Below are 21,648 nucleotides of genomic sequence, written 5' to 3' on the forward strand. Positions count from 1 at the left end.
GGTGGAGGAGAATGTTGTGGTCTAGAGGCAAAATGGTGATCATGGTAATACGGCCGAACTACACCACCGATAAAGCAGCCACAGCCGGTGACTGAGAGGAATCTGTGACTTCTCTGCATTCAGTGGTTACTACTCACCTGGGTAGTTATATGTGGGAATCTCTTTACACCACTCATCATCTATCACATATGTCTCTGTAGTATTAATATGGGTCAGATCTTCACCCTGAAACAAATATTGTAAAAGTCACAGACAGATGGAGAAGTCCCATCTATGATCAGCTCTAATCCTGCCATCTCCACCGTTCTCATTACACAAGTATAAAACATATAATACTGGTGGATAAAACAAGACTGAGCACAAGACCTTCACAGCCGTCTACACATCACAGAGGAGATCTCCTGACACCTTCTCTCCATCTACCTGATGATCCTGAGGAGCACTGGGATCTTCTTGTTTACTGTCCTGTGGAAGAAGAGGACGGGGACATCTCTCTGGTGTAGTCCTCTTACTGGACAGATCTGGAGGAAACACATACAGGGACTGAATTCATTCTCTACATACAGATAATTATAGGCCGTGTGTATTTAGTCCTGTCTATTACCTGGTGATGTGAGGGGCTGGGGAACCTCCATTATGACGTTCTTGTACAGATCTCTGTGTCCTTCTAAATACTCCCATTCCTCCATGGAGAAATAGACAGCGACATCCTGACACCTTATAGGAACCTGACACATACAATGATACCGTCATCCCCCCGATCCCTTCATAGTGTTACTGTATAATGTCCCAGCATTCCCAGCAGTGTCACCTCTCCAGTCAGGAGCTCCATCATCTTGTAGATGAGTTCTAGGATCTTCTGGTCATTGATGTCCTCATGGATCAGGGGGTGAGGTGGAGGCCCCGTGATTGGGCTCAGAGGTCTTCCCCATCCCTCAGACACAGGGTCCTGACAGCAATCACTAGAGGTCTTCTTCACCACTGTGTAATCCTGGTAATGGAGAGACACATTAATAAATCTCACTACAGACATTTCCAGAGTCCTCACCTCTCCAGTTCTGTCCATCTGTTATTCCCATAGATAAGAATGATGTAATGTGACGTCATCAGAATCTCTCACCTCTCCAGTGAGATGGAAGAGGATCTCTAGGGTGAGGTGTAACATCCTCTCCGCCATCTTGTCTCTGTCCATATCCATCCTTGATGGGTAAATCAGGAAAATTCTCTTCTGTAGAAGATCTTCACTGAGAGGATCCGATATTGTAGAGACCTGAATGAGAAGAAGATGAGCCGATGTAACATCATAAGAATCCTGTGTAATAATACAATTACTGGAGATAATAAGGGAAACATATGAGGAGATTTATTATCTTACAGGGTTTAGTTTTCTCCCCTGACATCTACTAATAAAACCTATATATTTAGGCCACAGACAACAAGCAGTTTCCTCCTCAGAGTCGGCAGCTGAACACGTTCCTCATAGACTCATCTTCCATAACGCTAATTCTCGTCTCATTACCGACACTGGAATCGGCATTAGCAATACTGCAGGAGATATTCATTACACGCGACATGAGAAATAACTCCTTCATGGTGAGGACGACATCTTCATCTTCTACTGCGGCTCTAGAGACAGATTTGGCCAGAGTCGGTCACTGCCTCCATCCCCACCGGCCGTCTATATGAAGGTTTCCCCGTCTTCCCCGCACTGGAATCTTCTATCACGTTAGATCTCAGCTCTGAGTCACACACAGAAGTTTGAGGCTTTTAGAAAAGATTTTTTGTTTCCACAAACACAACGGACAGAAATGATCTGATCCCAAAGTCTCCATGTACAGTGATTTATGGGGTTTATTTCTGGCCTTAGGCTTTCCTATATTACAAGAAAAACTCCAGAAAAAGCCGATATTTAAATGTTTCTAAAGAAAATTGGCTCCAACAATTCTTGCAAGAAGAAAAAAACATGGAAAAAGCAGAAGACACATTTTACTATATTTCAACAAGTGAAACAATTTTTTTGCAAATTAATTCTTTTGGTCCCCAGAACATAGATGTACACCGCAGGGACGGCACAGATGAGGCTGCAACAAAAACCCTGGCAGTTTAACCCCTTGCTGCTGTGAAAAGCAAACATGGCATCTAAGAAGGTGTGACAGAGTTTGGCTGAATGCCCCCCGCCTCCAAGTACTCGATAGTATGGGGCGGCCTAGTTACTATGATACTTACATGCCTAATAATGGGGTCTGGGCTGCAATGTATGAAGGTCTATTAGGTCGGGCCAGAGGCAGCGTCCAATAAGTTACCTTATAACGCCCCCATACACATTAGACTAAAGTCCCATGAAAGCACTGATTTCGGGGGGTTTGGCCGACCATATAATGTATTTGGGGGCCTCCCGACAGATGATGTCAGGGCAGAGAAGGATCTGGCATCCTGAATTTCAGAGGATAATCTGTTTGTTCTTCCTGTAGATAATCCTCCTCTAGAGGAGTCTGGAGGCGACTCTCTCATACAGACCACAGGAAAGCTGGAATATTTGTGTGTATGGGGGAGTCGGGAGAGATCGCCGTCTGCCAAATGACCGTTCAGCCAACTCAGATCTCATGTGTATGGGGCCGTTAGTATTACACTGACAGGCAGTGATGATACACAGCACTACAGTAGTACAGGGCATCACCGGAGCCATCAGAGGCTTGTATGTTGTATGATCGCACTGATCAGAGGGGTTTACAGATCCGACAGCAATAGCTGGAATTGGACCCTCCAACGTAAAGAAAAAAAAATCTATCTATCTATATACACTGTTCAAAAAAATAAAGGGAACACTTAAACAACAGAATATAACTCCAAGTAAATCAAACTTCTGTGAAATCAAACTGTCCACTTAGCCCTGTTTCACACTTCCGTTTTTTCAAATCCGTCAAAATCCGTTGGTTTCCGTAAAAAAACGGATCCGCCATTTTTTTGCAGGATCCGTTTTTTTTGTCCCATAGACTTCCATTAGTGGTTACCGCGGATCCGTCAAAAAAACGGATCCGTTTTTAAAAAACGGATCCGTTTGCATCAGTTTCCGTCAAAAAAACGGAAACGGATCCGTTTGGCGGACACAAAAACGGAAGTGTGAAACAGGCCTTAGGAAGCAACACTGGTTGACAATCAATTTCACATGCTGTTGTGCAAATGGAATAGACAACAGATGGAAATTATTGGCAATTATCAAGACACCCTCAATAAAGGAGTGGTTCTGCAGGTGGGGACCACAGACCACATCTCGGTATCAATGCTTTCTGGCTGATGTTTTGGTCACTTTTGAATGTTGGTTGTGCTTTCATACTCGTGGTAGCATGACACGGACTCTACAACTAACACAAGTGGCTCAGGTAGTGCAGTTCATCCAGGATGGCACATCAATGCGAGCTGTGGCAAGAAGGTTTGCTGTGTCTGTCAGCGTAGTGTCCAGAGGCTGGAGGTGCTACCAAGAGACAGGCCAGTACACCAGGAGATGTGGAGGGGGCCGTATGAGGGCAACAACCCAGCAGCAGGACCGCTACCTCCACCTTTGTGCAAGGAGAAACAGGAGGAGCACTGCCAGAGCCCTGCAAAATGATCTTCAGTAGGCCAGAATTGTTCATGTGTCTGCACAAACGGTTAGAAACTGAGTCCATGAGGATGGTCTGAGGTCCTGACGTCCACAGATGGGGGTTGTGCTCACAGCCCAACACTGTACAGGACACTTGGCATTTGCCACAAAACACCAGGATTGGCAAATTCGCCACTGGCGCCCTGTGCTCTTCACAGATGGAAGCAGGTGACAGAGTCTGGAGACGCCGTGGAGAGCGATCTGCTGCCTGCAACACCCTTCAGCATGACCGGTTTGGCAGTGGTCAGTAATGGTGCGGGGTGGCATTTCTTTGGAGGCCACACGATGTTAGGCTGTGAGCACAACCCCCATGGAGACACAATTGTGCCTTTACCTGGAGATAAATTCCCAGTGGGGGCAATTTCCAAAATGCAATAACTTAAGTGGGGAATTCAGCTCTTTTCGCCCTTAAGGGATCTGTATATGGAGTCTACAAACTACAGTGGGGAAAATAAGGATGTGTTACGCTGCCAATTTTGGGGCTAAAGTCACATTTTTGTGAGGAAAAAAAAGTAAAATTGTCATTTTTTCCTTCCACATTGCTTAAATTCCTGTCACACTATCCGGATTCAGATATTGTCCTGTCAGAAAGGAGAATACAGGGAGCGAAAGGGTTAATAGGACTCACAGGAGGAACCGGCCCAGAAAGCAGAAGATCCAGGAGTGTCCGCCACATATATGACTGCTCTGTGCGCACAGGACCTGTGATGAGGTCACAGGAGGGGAGGAGTCAGGGGTCACATGATCAGCGGCCTCAGTGTGTGCAGGACTCAGTGTGCTGGAGCGCTCCCGATAATCAGCTGCGTGTGTCGCGCTGTGTGATAGTCACAGCACCTGCATGGAGGGCGACACATGCCGCTGATTATCGGGAGCGCTCCAGGGATCCGGGGTCCCGATGCAGCTATTCGGTAAGTGATATTAGCCAATAACAACTTCTCCGACGATATTCGCTCATCTCTAGTAATAACAGCTCAAAGAAATTCACCGAACTTTTCATTAAGTTTAATAGTAAGACCCTATTAAATATTGAGCACCAGCGGGATGAAGCATTGACAGTGGCATGTAAAAGTGTGGGCACCCCTGGTCAAAATGACCGTTATTGTGAGCAGTAGTAAGATGAAGATGAAATGATCTCTAAAAGGCCGAACCTCTAAGATGACACATGGCCTTTGTATTTTAGGCAACAATAATAATAAAAAAAAATAGACTTTTTTACAATTTCATAATTGCAAAAAGGAAAAAGGGCGATGCAAAACTTTGGGCACCTTTAGAGATTTGTGTACTGAGATAATTTTGATCAAGATTTCACACCTTAATTAGCTTGTTTGGGTTATGTGAGATCACATGGTGACCAGGAGCTACAGTCTGAGGAAAGGGCTAAAAAGCCTTCACTACACCCCTGTACAGCTGTATAATGAGGCCCAGGCTTTATAGTGAAGGGACAGGAGTGAGGGCCTGATCCCAGGAGCTACAGTCTGAGGAAAGGGCCAAAAAGCCTTCACTAGACCCCTGTACAGCTGTATAATGAGGTCCAGGCTTTATAGTGAAGGAACAGGAGTGAGGGCCTGTTCCCAGGAGCTACAGTCTGAGGAAAGGGCTAAAAAGCCTTCACTAGACCCCTGTACAGCTGTATAATGAGGCCCAGGCTTTATAGTGAAGGGACAGGAGTGAGGGCCTGTTCCCAGGTGCTACAGTCTGTGGAAAGGGCTAAAAAGCCTTCACTAGACCCCTGTACAGCTGTATAATGAGGCCCAGGCTTTATAGTGAAGGGACAGGAGTGAGGGCCTGTTCCCAGGAGCTACAGTCTGAGGAAAGGGCTAAAAAGCCTTCACTAGACCCCTGTACAGCTGTATAATGAGGCCCAGGCTTTATAGTGAAGGGACAGGAGTGAGGGCCTGTTCCCAGGAGCTACAGTCTGAGGAAAGGGCTAAAAAGCCTTCACTAGACCCCAGTACAGCTGTATAATGAGGCCCAGGCTTTATAGTGAAGGGACAGGAGTGAGGGCCTGTTCCCAGGAGCTACAGTCTGAGGAAAGGGCTAAAAAGCCTTCACTAGACCCCAGTACAGCTGTATAATGAGGCCCAGGCTTTATAGTGAGGGGACAGGAGGGAGAAAAGTGGGGAAAGGAGCCAGAAGAGCCGGACTGCCCATCACTAACCTGCAGAGCCGCACTCCACATATATGGCAGCTCTGTGCACAGGACCTGTGATGAGGTCACAGGAGGGGAGGAGTCAGGGGTCACATGATCTCCGGAGTGCAGACCTCCATGGAGACTTCTCCTCAGTCAGTGACATTCCCGCCATTATTCGCCCCTCACTACTGGCACAATTACCCCGCACCGCCTTCTCTACACAGTGTTATGTGTGGAATGTAACGTGTGGTTTCTCTGGAGGGAAATAGACCCCACACAGGAGGGAATTCTCACCAGTTACCGGCTGTCTACTATATGGCGGCATATGATTGTGCTATCGACTCCACACCAGGAGCTAAAATGCCCAAATCTCTAATGTAACCGCTATAAGAGAAGATATAACAAATTTCCCCTAAACTCACACAGCGGAGGAGGCCTCACTTGGAGCAATGTGACTCGCGCACAGAAAATCTATTCCCGGTTCTGTGATTAAGTTATCGGCCAACAGGAAGAAGAAAGGTCTGAATTACAGCCCAGACTGGAGGAGAAACTGCAGGAGTTAGAATTGGCCAATCAGCGTTCTTCACCCCTATACTTATCTACACAAATACAAGATATGAAATGACAATTAGACGCCATTCTCACCACCAGAACGGAGAGGCGCTAACTTGGAGTAAAGCTGCGTTTTATCACCATGCCAATAAGCCTAATAAGATGCCAGCTCGTAAGCTCAGAATGAGAGAGTCACTGTGTTGTGAGTTCATTTTCCCCCTCGTCACTGAGGTCTGGTGAACTCCCTATTCTGGTAAAGGAAGGTAATGAGCCTGATTATCAGGCACCTGAGCCTAATGAGGATGACTGGCTGAGTGGAGTCACGGACTGGATATAAGGCTGCCGACGCCCTTCTGCCCTGCGGGTGATTTCTCTGTGGACTTCTAGGACACCAGTCTGTTTCCTGCTCCTCTAAAGCTAAGTTTTCTGCTTTGCCTGTTAGCATTTGTGTTTTGTTTTTGTTTTCCTTGCTTTTCTGGATTCTGCCATTCCCTGCTGGGGTGAGCTGAATCTCCTTTTGCCGATTGCTCTGTCTTCAGAATATTCCTGAGTACTGACATAGCTTTTTTGAAGCTTAGCGTCTTCAGGGCCTTTTTCACTGTCAGTCTGTTGGCTCTTATTTTCATAGGGTTTTTCACGGAGTGCAGACAGCAGCCTTCCTGTCCTTTCCTATCTAGTTAGCTTGGGCCCCGTCTTTGCTCAGTCTATCTTTCTGTCTGTGTTAGTGTTTTCATCTTGCTTCACCGTCATTATATGTTGGGGGCTGCCTATTGCTTTGGGGTCTGCTCTGGGGCAGTTTAGATTTCCCCTTTCTTTCTTTAGGCCTATTTAATTCTCCAGCTGTGATCGAGGGGTCTAGGGCATCGTAGGAACCCCCCACGGCTACTGTTAGTTGTTGTGATAGGATCAGGGGTCTGCAATCCGATAGCTGCCAACCTCTCTGGTTTTTCTGGACTTAGCTAGCATTTCTGTTTTTGCCTCCTACAGTGACTCAATCATAACACACTGAATATAATCTCCTCTATAAAAGACCCTAAGGGTCAGATCTCAGCCCACCCCGATGTCATGTATAGCACTTATAATGAATACTCCCAGAGTTTGTATTCGCCCCCACAATCACCCCCGCTCACTACTGGAGTCATTCCTTCACACACTACATCTACCTACACTGACTGAGTCTGCGGCACAACAACTCCATTTACACATCTCTGAGGAGGAAATAGTTTCAACACTCAAAAAACTAAAAAAAGGAAAGGCCCCGGGACCGGATGGTCTTACAGCAATATATTATAAAAAATGCAGCGATGTGCTGACACCACATATAAAAACCTCTGTAATTCACTACTAAATGGCTCACAGCTGCCCCCTGAGTTCTACGTGGCGCATGTAACCGTAATCCCTAACCCTAAGAAAGATCATCTCACAACAAATTATAGACCTATATCCCTCTTATACATTGACTTCAAAATCTTTACATCCATTGTGACTAACAGGATCAATAAAATCCTCCCTCACCTCATCCATCGGGATCAGGTTGGTTTTATACCAGCGCGACAGGCCCCAGATAATATTAGGAGAGCGTTAAATATTATTCATACAACTAACCTACAGCGAAAGCGACTTCTCCTGCTTGCATTAGATATTGAGAAGGCTTTCGATTCGGCGTCCTGGACATATCTTTTTACGGTTCTATCGGAAGTCGGAATCTCCCCTAAACTTATAAAGTGCCTCCAATTGTTATATGATAGCCCTATCGCTTATGTAAAACTCCCGTCACCACGCCCCCCTCCAATTAATATTCAGAGGGTACCAGGCAGGGCTGTCCTCTATCTCCGTATCTTTTTGCACTTGCAATGGAACCCATTGTGGAAGCAATAAGGAGAGATCAGAATATCCTGGGCCCTGAGAATATGGGAGACCAGTATAAAGTCAGCCTCTTTGCGGATGATCTCCTGCTAACATTAATAAGTCACCACACTACACTCCCTCACTTGATTTCCCACCTTCACGAAGATCTCAGGGTTAAAGATTAACATTGATAAATCCGAAGCATTATTTGTAAATTTTCCTAAGACAGAGAAAACTAATATAGCCTCCCATTTTGGGTTTATACACAAAGAACATTCTCTAAAATATCTGGGTATCAACTTAACAGCCAACAGGTCACCTCTGTTTCGGTGGAATTACACTCCACTGATCCAAAACTTCCAGAGGGACCTGGATAGATGGGCTTCCTCAAAGTTATTCTGGCTCGGCAGAATACATGCATTAAAAATGGTGTCACTGCCTCGCTTCTTATATCTATTTAAGTCCCTCCCAATTATGGTACCAGCCAGAACGTTCACTCATTTACACTCCATGATGTCTAAGTTTCTTTGGCTCGGAAAACAACCCAGAATTGCGCAAAAACTTATGTTCCGTCACAGAAAAGAAGGGGGTTTATCCCTCCCTAATTTTACACTTTATTACAAGTCGGCACAGATTGCGTGTTCATATCCCAATAGTCCGAGATGGGTTATTCTGGAATCATTTCTCTCCAAACCATTCTCTTTATCAGGCCTAATGTGGACCACAGACCGACTTCCACGGGGGTTAATGAATGTGGCTCCTTTTACAGTCCACTCGTTGCTTCTTTGGAGGAAAGTCCGGTTTAAATATAACTTACAATCAAGCCCTTCTCCCCTGACAGCTATATTACAAAACCCCATGTTTCCGCCAGGCCTTGAGCCACAAATGTTTTCTTGGTGGAAGCTGAAAGGTATTCATATACTTAAACATTTGTGTTCCCCATTTAATATCTTACTTGACAGACAGGAATTTGTTCAAACATTTGACCCTCTAGTTAGGGAGGTAATGCGACTGAACCAGATCTCCCACTTTGCAAAGCAGATCCTCCCGAGCGGTACTACTCTCAGGGCAACGAGTTTTGAAAAAAAATGTCTAAATGACCCTTTGGGCAGGGGAACGATCTCATTGATCTACTATGCTAGAAATTCTCCACAAAATGATAAAAAATTGAAGTATATGTTCCAGTGGGGGGAGGATCTGGGGTTTGAACAGTCAATTGATGAATGGTATCGTAGCTGTGACACCCTATCAGAAGGTAGTCACCAGACTTCCCTTGTGGAGACCTCCTTAAAACTATTGCACAGAGTCTATTATGTACCGGAAAAAATTCACAGCATTTTTACTAAAATCTCGGGAGACTGTTTTAGGGGCTGTGGAATATCTGGTGACATGAGACATATTTGGTGGACTTGTACGGTGGTTTCTGAGCTTTGGGAGAAGGTGAAGTGTCTGATAGCATAGATGTATGGTGGACCGGTTGTTCTGGAACCTTCTACCCTTTTACTGGGAACCAGGCCTTCCCGGCTTCCAGAAAGCTTTCAGAAGCTAGTAAACTACTTATGTATGGCCACTAAAATCCACATTGCGGTAAAGTGGAAGTCGCCCTCACTGTCAATATCTATGGTGAAAGAGAAGATGAACGACATTATGTTATTCTCATTTGTGGCCCCAGCGTTTCTTGTAGAATAAATCCCTTTCTCACACTGTCCTGTAGTAATGACTTTGTTCTCACGTTTTGTAGGAGGGTTCGTCTGACTCCATCTTATGTTATCAGTATAAGTGTGAGAGATGAGAGACCGACGACCGCAGTTTTACCGTGTGTGTCCGGCGTCAGTTCTACAGTGTGAGATGTGCGGGGTCTGTGACCGAAGCTGGGGTTATACGGGTGTATACAGCATACACAGGGGTTTGCGACTGAAGCTGGGGGTATACGGGTGTATACAAAGTACACAGGGGTCTGCGACCGAAGCTGGGGGTATATGGGTGTATACAGCATACACAGGGGTTTGCGACTGAAGCTGGGGGTATACGGGTGTATACAGCGTACACAGGGGTCTGCGACCGAAGCTGGGGATATACGGGTGTATACAGCATACACGGAGGGGTCTATGCCCGAAGCTGGGGGTATACAAGTCTATACAGCATACACAGAGGGGTCTGTGACCAAAGCTGGGGGTATACAGGTGTATACAGCGCACACAGGGGTATGCAACCGAGTCTGCAACTGAAGCTAGGGGTATACAGGTACATACAGCGTACACAGAGGTGTCTGCGACCGAAGCTGGGGATATACGGGTGTATACAGCATACACGGAGGGGTCTAAGACCGAAGCTGGGGGTATACGGGTGCATACAGCATACACAGAGGGGTCTGCGACTGAAGTTGGGGGTATACGGGTGTATACAGCGCACACAGGGGGGTCTGTGACTAAAGCTGGGGGTATACAGGTGTATACAGCATACACAGGGGTCTGCGACCGAACCTGGGGGTATACGGGTGTATACAGTGTACACAGGTGTCTGTGACCGAAGCTGGGGGTATACAGTGTACACAGAGTGGTCTGTGACTGAAGTTGGTGGCATACGGGTGTATACAGAGTACACAGAGGGGTCTGGGACCGAAGCTGTGGGTATACAGGTGTATACAGCATACACAGAGGGGTCTGTGACCGAAGCTGGGGGTATACGGGTGTATAAAGAGCACACTGAGGGGTCTGCAATCGAAGCTGGGGGAATACAGGTGTATACAGCATACACTGAGAGGTCTGAGACTGAAGCTGGGGGTATACGGGTGTATACAGCCTGCACATAGGGGTCTGAGACTGAAGCTGGGGGTATATGGGTTTAAACAGCATACACAGAGGCGTCTGCGACCGAAGCTGGGAGTACACAGAGGGGTCCACACAAACGCGGCTCCACTCTGTACACCTCGTACACACACGACTCCGCTCCGTACACCTCGTACACATACGGCTCCGCTCCGTACACCTCGTACACACACGGCTCCGCTCCGTACACCTCGTACACACACGGCTCCACTCCGTACACCTCGTACACACACGGCTCCACTCCGTACACCTCGTACACACACGGCTCCGCTCCATACACCTCGTACACACACGGCTCCGCTCTGCACACCTCGTACACATACGACTCCGCTCCGTACACCTCGTACACACTCGGCTCCGCTCCGTACATCTCGTACACACACGGCTCCGCTCCGTACACCTCGTACACACACGGCTCCGCTCCGTACACCTCGTACACACACGGCTCCGCTCCGTACACCTCCTACACACACGGCTCCGCTCCGTACACCTCGTACACACACGGCTCCGCTCCGTACACCTCGTACACACACGGCTCCGCTCCATACACCTCGTACACACACGGCTCCGCTCTGCACACCTCGTACACATACGACTCCGCTCCGTACACCTCGTACACACTCGGCTCCGCTCCGTACATCTCGTACACACACGGCTCCGCTCCGTACACCTCGTACACACACGGCTCCGCTCCGTACACCTCATACACACACGGCTCCGCTCCGTACACCTCGTACACACACGGCTCCGCTCCGTACACCTCATACACACACGGCTCCGCTCCGTACACCTCGTACACACGCGGCTCCTCTCCGTACACCTCGTACACACACGGCTCCGCTCCGTACACCTCGTACACACACGGCTCCGCTCCGTACACCTCGTACACACGCGGCTCCTCTCCGTACACCTCATACACACACGGCTCCGCTCCGTACACCTCGTACACACACGGCTCCGCTCCGTACACCTCATACACACACGGCTCCGCTCCGTACACCTCGTACACACACGGCTCCTCTCCGTACACCTCGTACACACACGGCTCCGCTCCGTGCACCTCGTACACACACGGCTCCGCTCCGTGCACCTCGTACACACACGGCTCCGCTCCGTACACCTCGTACACACTCGGCTCCGCTCCGTACATCTCGTACACACGCGGCTCCGCTCCGTACACCTCGTACACACACGGCTCCGCTCCGTACACCTCATACACACACGGCTCCGCTCCGTACACCTCATACACACGCGGCTCCGCTCCGTACACCTCGTACACACACGGCTCCGCTCCGTACACCTCGTACACACACGGCTCCGCTCCGTACACCTCGTACACACACGGCTCCGCACACCTCGTACACACACGGCTCCGCTCCGTACACCTCGTACACACAGGGCTCTGCTACATCCACCCTGTAAACCCCTCCTGACCCCACACAGAAACTTCCCCTCATCCAGCACCATGACAACCAGCACAGCAGAGTCCTGCACACACTGAGGCCCCTGATCATGTGACCCCTGACTCCTCCCCTCCTGTGACCTCATCACAGGTCCTGTGCACACAGAGCAGTCATATATGTGGCAGACGCTCCTGGACCTTCTGCTTTCTGGGCCGGTTCCTCCTGTGAGTCCTATTAACCCTTTCGGTCCCTGTGTTATTCTTTCCTTAGTTTCCCTGTCTCTGTGTTTCGGGTCGTTGTTCTGTTCTAAGACCCAGCCTCCACCCATCTTCAATGCTGTTACTGAGAGAAGGCGGTTGTTGGCCAAAATCTCCCGATACATGACCCCATCCATCCTTACTTCAATACGTTGCAGTTGTCCTGTCCCCTTTACAGAAAAGCCCCCCCAAAGTATGATGTTTCCCCCACTAGGCCTCGCAGTTGGGACTGTGTTCTTGGGGTTGTACCCATATATTACATATAGATAGAAGATTCCGGTGCGGGGAAGACGGGAAACCTTCATATAGACGGCCGGTGGGGATGGAGGCAGTGACCGACTCTGGCCACATCTGTCTCTAGAGCCGCAGTAGAAGATGAAGATGTCGTCCTCATCATGAAGGAGTTATTTCTCATGTCGCGTGTAATGAATATCTCCTGCAGTATTGCTAATGCCGATTCCAGTGTCGGTAATGAGACGAGAATTAGCGTTATGGAAGATGAGTCTATGAGGAACGTGTTCAGCTGCCGACTCCGAGGAGGAAACTGCTTGTTGTCTGTGGCCTAAATATATAGGTTTTATTAGTAGATGTCAGGGAAGAAAACTAAACCCTGTAAGATAATAAATCTCCTCATATGTTTCCCTTATTATCTCCAGTAATTGTATTATTACACAGGATTCTTATGATGTTACATCGGATCATCTTCTTCTCTTTCAGGTCTCTACAATATCGGATCCTCTCAGTGAAGATCTTCTACAGAAGAGAATTTTCCTGATTTACCCATCAAGGATGGATATGGACAGAGACAAGATGGCGGAGAGGATATTACACCTCACCCTAGAGATCCTCTTCCGTCTCACTGGAGAGGTGAGAGATTCTGATGACGTCACATTACATCATTCTTATCTATGGGAATAACAGATGGACAGAACTGGAGAGGTGAGGACTCTGGGAATGTCTGGAGTGAGATTTATTAATGTGTCTCTCCATAACCAGGATTACACAGTGGTAAAGAAGACCTCTAGTGAGCGCTGTCAGGACCCTGTGTCTGAGGGATGGGGAAGACCCCTGAGCCCAATCACGGGGCCTCCACCTCACCCCCTGATCCATGAGGACATCAATGACCAGAAGATCCTAGAACTCATCTACAAGATGATTGAGCTGCTGACTGGAGAGGTGACACTGCTGGGAATGCTGGGACATTATACAGTAACACTATGAAGGGATCGGGGGATGACGGTATCATTGTATGTGTCAGGTTCCTATAAGGTGTCAGGATGTCGCTGTCTATTTCTCCATGGAGGAGTGGGAGTATTTAGAAGGACACAGATCTGTACAAGGACGTCAAAATGGAGGTTCCCCAGCCCCTCACATCACCAGGTAATAGACAGGACTAAATACACACGGCCTATAATTATCTGTATGTAGAGAATGAAGTCCCTGTATGTGTTTCCTCCAGATCTATCCAGTAAGAGGACAACACCAGAGAGATGTCCCCGTCCTCTTCTTCCACAGGACTGTAACCAAGAAGATCCCAGTGCTCCTCAGGATCATCAGGTAGATGGAGAGAAGGTGTCAGGAGATCTCCCCTGTGATGTGTAGACGGCTGTGAAGGTCTTGTGCTCAGTCTTGTTTTATCCACCAGTATTATATGTTTTATACTTGTGTAATGAGAACGGTGGAGATGGCAGGATTAGAGCTGATCATAGATGGGACTTCTCCATCTGTCTGTGACTTTTACAATATTTGTTTCAGGGTGAAGCTCTGACCGATATTAATCCTACAGAGACATATGTGAGGGGTGATGAGTGGTGTAAAGAGGAGATTCCCACATATGACTACCCAGGTGAGTAGTAACCACTGAATGCAGAGAAGTCACAGATTCCTCTCAGTCACCGGCTGTGGCTGCTTTATCGGTGGTGTAGTCCGGCCGTATTACCATGATCACCATTTTGCCTCTAGACCACAACATTCTCCTCCACCCAAAACTGTTCAAATGACTTTGGGCATTGAAAGCCCTTTTCTATAGAACTTACAACCTGGAGGATCCACCTACCCCCTGGTATTAGTGTGAGGGTGATCCCTTAAAGCGAGATCTATATGATTGCTTGTACCTGACCCAATATAGGCCAAGTGCGCGCTTAAAGAGTCACAGCGAACACAGAGTTAGATGTCTACTCCTTTCTCAGTAAAGGCTTGCACACAACTGAAGTTTATTCTCAAGACAAAGAGGCAGGAAATGGGTGTCACACAATCTTCTGAGTAGCCAGTGTCAGTCTATGATAGGTCCATTTCAGCTTCACTTCCATATATGGTATCCAGTATCTCAGCTTCTGCATTCCAAGGATTCCTTCCAGGGTGTTGTCTGAAGACACAGACGCCATTTTGGTATAGAACTGACTTAGGCTAGTTTCACACTAGCGTTTCACTGACCTGCGTCGGTCTGCGCACGGCCGCCGCTAAGCTCCAACCCAGGCCGCGCCTCCTCCCGGCTGCTCCGCCTATGGGCGCAAGACGCTGCATGTGACCTGCGTACCCTATCTTTAGCATTGGGTACGCAGGCCATGCGCAGGTATGCGTTTGCTGGCGCATGCGTCCTTTTGAGGGTGCGCCGAGCACACCAAAATACAACACGATCCAGGATAGGGCCAAGTCTGTGATGCCAAGAAATGAGAGAATCTGTAGCAGGAGGGAATGGTCCACGGTGTTGAAGGCAGAAGACAGGTCCAGGAGAAGGAGGACAGAGTAGTGTCGCTTGCTCTTGGCGGTTAGTAAGTCATTAGTGACTTTAGTTAGGGCAGTTTCAGTTGAGTGATGCGGTCGGAAGCCAGAATGTAACCGGTCAAAGAGGGAACAGAAGGAGAGGTGGGAGGACAGTTCAAGATATACATGCTGTTCCAGTAGTTTTGAGGTGTAAGGGAGGAGAGATATTGGGTGATAGTTTGACACAGAGGATGGGTCAAGGGAGGGCTTTTTGAGGATGAGTGTGATTGAGGCATGTTTGAAGGATGAGGGAAAGACACAATTTCTGTCCAATAACAGCAGAGTTTCCCTTTATCCTGACTTTTCAATTTGTATTAAAACCAACTAACTTCAGGAGGATTGTGATAATCTCCAGGACAAACATTCCACCTGTGCCATGATAGATCTCTAAGCTGTGCGTGGCTGAGGGCTGTAATATACATTTATTCCCGCCTGCAGGAGATGTGTTGGCTCCAGCCCTGGTGTAATGGAGTCACTCCATGTCATAAATTACATTGTTTTTGATCCTAAGGAATTCAGATTACTGCACAATCTCTCCTGAAATGGGGAGCAATATTATTTTCTCTAATCTTCTGGTCAGGATCCATAGTAGCTCCAATGGTCCACCATAAATGAGGGCAACTCTGGTTTACTGTTGTGTAATCTGTATTTGTAGTTTTCAGTTAATGAGATTCTCGTGCTCTGGGGCGGGACTGTGGGTGGGGCTGTGGGCGGGGCTTTATGTGGTGCTCTGATTACATATTCATCTGTATTGGCTTATGACAGGTCGCTGACCCCTCACTGACCTGCCCCCATTATTACATAATGCATATAATAACATTGATATTATTGGTGATAATGCCTATAATATTGTGGCTATTGTGGCTATTGTGAGGCTTAGAAAAAAAATCACATCCAGCAAAATGACACCAGCGGCCCCTGTGCAGTAGCCTCTATCTCTTACTTATAGATACTACTGTGCAGGTGCCGCCATCACCGGTGACATTTTGCTGGATTTCATTTTTTTCTAAATCTCAAAATAGCCACGAGTCTAAACAGTGGAAACCCCCCCAACAAGTGACCCCATTTTGAAAACTAAACCCCCCCCCCCCAAGGAAATGTGTGGTGGGCACTTTGAACAACCAAGTGCTTCACAGAAGTTAATTACGTAGAGCCGAGAAAATAAAAAATCATATTTTTTCCACAAAAAATGATCTTTTTGCCCTCCATTTTTTTTTCAATGTGTAGCAGGAGAAATTGGACCCCAAAAGTTGTTGTGAAATTCGGCCTGAGTATTCTGACACCCCATATATGGGGGTAAACCACTGTTTAGGCGCATGGCAGAGCTCGGAAGGGAAGGAGCGCCATATTGGAGAGCAGATTTTGCTGGAATTGTTAGTGGGTGACATGTCACATTGTCAGAGCCCCTGAGGTGCCAGAACAGCATAAGCCCCAAAAGTGACTGCATTTTACCAAATACTTCCCTGAATGAATTCTTCTAGTGGTGCAGTGAGCATACTGACACCACAGCTGTTCCATAGAAAATTATACCATTGGGCAGTGAAGACAAAATAATGAGATTTTTACCACTAAAATGTTGTTTTACCCCAGATTTTACATTGGAAAATAGGTAGATAGGTAAATGGTCGCTACACCCATAGATGAATTCGCAGAGGGGTGTCATTTCCTATTCCCAGAGGGGTGTCATTTCCAAAATGGGGTCACTTCAGGGGGGATTCTGCTGTTATGGCACTTTGGAGAGCCGCTAAGTGCCAGAACAACAGAATCCCCCCTGAAGTGACCCCATTTTGGAAATGACACTCCTCTGGGAATTCATCTATGGACAGGGGGCGGCACGATGGCTCACCAATGACAACATCTGTAAGGAGTTTGTATGTTCTCCCCGTGTTTGCGTGGGTTTCCTCCGGGTACTCCGGTTTCCTCCCACATTCTAAAGACATACTGATAGGGAATTTAGATTGTGAGCCCCATCGGGGACAGTGATGATAATGTGTGCTATCTGTAAAGGGCTGTGGAATATGTTAGCGCTACATAAAAAATAAAGATTATTATTATAGTGACCATTTTCACTACATGGAGGATTTCCAGAAACACATAGTGGAAGTTTTAAATGCGGCCATTGTGTAGCATTGTGGGTGGCACGGTGGCTCAGTGGTTAGCGCTGCAGCCTTGCAGCGCTGGAGTCCTGGGTTCGAATCCCACCAAGGACAACATCTGCAAGGAGTTTGTATGTTCTCCCCGTGTTTGCGTGGGTTTCCTCCGGGTACTCCGGTTTCCTCCCACACTCCAAAGACATACTGATAGGGAATTTAGATTGTGAGCCTCATCAGGGACAGTGATGATAATGTGTGCAAAATGTAAAGCGCTGCGGAATATGTTAGCGCTATATAAAAATAAAGATTATTATTTATTATTATAGCATGTTCGCATATTGGTGTGAGTAAGACTTTTGTAAGCAATGTGACCGGGAAAAATTATGTTATTAGACATTTCATGAATTGCAGTACTAAAGGTGTTATTTATAAAGTCACTTGTAAGTGCGGATTGGAGTACGTGGGAAAAACGATTCGAGAATTTAAGAGGAGAATTGGCGAACATGTGGGAGACATAACACATAAGAGGGACACTCCAATCTCAAGGCATATTCATGGTATGCATGAGGGGCAGATTTCATACCTTTCTTTTACTGCCATTGATAGGGTTTCTAAACCACAAAGAGGCGGCAATTGGGATCAATTGCTGTTGCAACGTGAGGCTAAGTGGATATTCTACTTGGATACTGTAACACCTAAAGGCCTCAATGAACAGATCATTTTTAATTGTTTTATTTGAATCCCTTCTTTTGCCTTTTTTCCAATTTTTTTGATCTATAGTTTGGATTTTTCTTTAAGCCTGAATCACTTTTCTGTCACCCATTATTGGGGATTGGCATATGTGTATACATTTATATTATATGCCTATATATGCATTTCATGTTGCCGCTTATTTTGTTGTTTTGCGCCTTATCTTATACTGGCACTTAATTGGGCGCCATTTGCTCCTTTTTTTGATATTTGGATATGCTATAATATTGCGTGCTTATATGAATATATGGTTTGAATTATTGTGCCTCTCCGGTGCTCTCATATATGATTGGCTTTTTCTGTATTGGCGACGCTGGGGGCGGCGCCGCACTCTTAGGAGTGTGGCAGGATATGTTCCCTGCTAACCGGAAGTGTGGCGCCGTTTGTTTTGATGGATGACACCGGAAGTGTGGCAGGATAGTTTCCCTGCTAACCGGAAGTGTGGCGCCGTTTGTTTGATGGACACCACCGGAAGTGGGGCATCCACCATCTTGCTCTCACCGGAAGTGGGGCGGCATCGGTTCTGGGAAATCTACTGAGGCGGTGTCTAGCGCGAATTATGACGCGCGCTCCTTATCTGAGTCGTCTTATGTGGTATGTCTGACACGCAAAACATGAGTGTGTATGGATAATTTGAAATACGCAATTTGTGTATGTGGTTTGTTACCGGAAGTGGGGCATCCACCATTTTGCGATTGCACCGGAAATGGGGCTTCATCCGCCCATTGGACATGGGTTTTTCCTTTCCAGTGATGTCATTGTGGGGCGTCTTTAGCGCTGGTTATGGCGCGCGCCCTGGGAGTTTTAAATCTTGCAATGGGGGATGACTGGTATGCGAGGTATGATCAAACATATATGTGTTAATTATCTAATTGTGGCAATATGTGTGCATTAACACAATGAGATATACTGTATATATATATATATATATATATATATATACCCTCTTCCTTCCACTCTCTGCAGACAGCAGATAGCATAGAGAGCGGGAGGATGTATTTCTCTTAGCTATAGCACTATGGCACTTTAAACAAGTTAGTCCCCTGAAGAGTTACTTGGATGAAACGCGTTGGGACGCTCCTTATAGGGAAAGTGCAGGGCATGTGCAATATAGGGCTAGCTGTGGACTGCCCTTGTAAGGGCAGGAGCCTGGGGATCAGTTAATGGTTAGCATGTAAGGGAATTGACAGGGTATTGTCTTCCCATCGCTACCTTCCTGTTGGTATACAGAGTATCCCTGGTGACTCCTGACCGTCTGCATAAACCGGTGAGATTGTTCCTTTTTTGAAATCTCGTTCCTTTTTTTGAAATCTCGTTTATGAAAGGCTATGAACCTGTGGTCTGGCCTTTAAAAAATATACATGTGTATACATGTGCAATTGGCTATAGCATTGTGCTACCTTTTCATTCATGCTGTATCCATTATATAGGTTGTTGTCTGTTTTATCAGTTACATTCTATATCCCTTTTGTGATGCGTTTGGGTGCTTGCAAATATCCTCTGAGGATCACCCATTTATCTTGCATCTTTTTTTACATTCACTTGTGGGTGACATTATTTTTGGTATTTTTTAATTAGACGGTTAGAGTGATCAATGAGTGGAACAGGCTGCCATGAGAGGTGGTGAGTTCTCCTTCAATAGAAGTCTTCAAACAGAGGCTGGACAGACATCTGACTGGGATGATTTAGCGAATCCTGCTTTGAGCAGGGGGTTGAACTAGATGGCCCAGGAGGTCCCTTCCAAACTCTACCATTCTATGATTCTATGAAACCGCCGACCATAGACAAATGTCGGCTCTGCACAAAGCCCTGCTAGTGCTGACGTTTTTCTACTGTTGGCAGTCATGAAGCGGTTAAGTTAAGGGTACCATCATTTCTGTCCAGGCCTATTTCATGAGTTTAATTTTTTTCATTCTGTGGCAGCATGGCTGAAAAGCAATGTCTGACTTTCATTTGTTCATTGAAACCAGGGGAAGAGTCTTGAGGAGACCATTTGCATATTCCCAGTGCCTTCTGGGATAAGTGAAGAGTCTCCGCGAGCTCAACGATCACTGGGTTTTGGCCGTTGCAGCTGAAAAGAGGAAATCGGAAAACCAGGGGAAGAGTCTTGAGGAGACCATTTGCATATTCCCAGTGCTTTCTGGGATAAGTGAAGAGTCTCCGCAAACTCAACGATCACTGGGTTTTGGCCGTTGCAGCTGAAAAGAGGAAATCGGAAAAACCGCGCGCCGAATTTTGGCTCATCTTTCATCGTTTTTAAGAAATCTCAATATGGAAGAGGCCAGGAGCCATTTGGTGAGCTGCATTTCTTGCTACATGTTCACAGATTTACCAGTGGAAAAGCCAAACTTCACATGCCACAATTGCAAGCTTGTGTCCCTGTTGGAGGAAAAGTTGCAAAATCTCGAAGAGAGGTTAGCTACGTTGAAGATCATTAAGGAAGGCGAAGAGTTCTTAGACAGAGCAGAATTATCTCTTCATGTTACAGAAAGAGAAGAAATTCGAAGTGCACCTGAATAAACAGAGGAATGGAGACATGTGACCCGGAGAAGCAGGAGGATCGGGAGGCAGTCAGCACCCATACTGCTCAGGAACCAGTACCAGGCTCTCACGCAGGAAAACGATGAAGAAATACATCAGGATAAGACTCTGCCAACAAACAGCAACCTTGTACGCCTTCAGAGTCCTCCTGGATGGAGAAAGAAAAATGTTGTGAAGAAGAAACGGAGAGTGGTGGTCATGGGGGATTCCCTGTTGAGAGGAACAGAGGCCGCTATCTGCAGACCGGATATAACTTCAAGAGAAATGTGCTGTCTTCCAGGTGCAAAAATTAAAGATGTGTCTGACAGGATATCCGGACTCTTCAGACCTACAGATGACTACCCATTCCTGCTACTACATGTGGGGACAAATGACACCGCAAGAAACGACCTGGAAACCATCTGCAGAGACTTTGAAGACTTAGGCAAGAAAGTGAAAGAACTGGGAGCGCAGGTGGTCTTCTCTTCCATCCTCCCAGTGGATGGCCATGGAACAAGGAGGTGGAATAAGATTCTGCAGGTGAACAACTGGCTACGTCGATGGTGCCGTCAGCAACAATTTGGATTTCTGGATCACGGAGTGAACTACTTATACGATGGACTACTTGCTAGAGATGGGGTGCACCTTACGAAGACTGGAAAGCAGGTATTTGGAAGTCGCCTTGCTACACTTGTAAGGAGAGCTTTAAACTAGAACAACATGGGAAGGGAAGCAAAAGACCAGAAAAAGCCATACACCTGACAAATGCTATTGAGAACTCTGCTATTAGAAGTGGAAAGGAAGAACAAAGACGAAAGAATCTAATTAATAAAAATATTGGAGAAAGAGAAACCAATCACAAA

The 21,648-nt window shown here is 46.8% G+C and overlaps 1 protein-coding gene across 2 annotated transcripts in view; it reads right to left on the minus strand.

Moving 5' to 3' along the window:
* The window catches only part of LOC141100558 (uncharacterized), a 106,825-nt gene that overhangs the window by 9,151 nt on the left and 76,026 nt on the right, over positions 1–21,648 (minus strand). The window contains exons 1-2 of one of the 2 annotated variants that reach the window (XM_073589118.1): positions 424–510; positions 138–225 (exon numbers count right to left, since the gene is read on the minus strand). The gene's annotated coding sequence lies outside the window, so the exon portion shown is untranslated. Of the gene's footprint in view, positions 1–137; positions 226–423; positions 511–21,648 lie in introns of those variants that run through there. The other variant, XM_073589117.1, reaches the window with a different exon arrangement.

The sequence above is a fragment of the Dendrobates tinctorius genome, unplaced genomic scaffold (assembly GCF_039654945.1).
Source record: "Dendrobates tinctorius isolate UK_male_01 unplaced genomic scaffold, ASM3965494v1 ptg000106l, whole genome shotgun sequence".
NCBI lineage: Eukaryota > Metazoa > Chordata > Amphibia > Anura > Dendrobatidae > Dendrobates > Dendrobates tinctorius.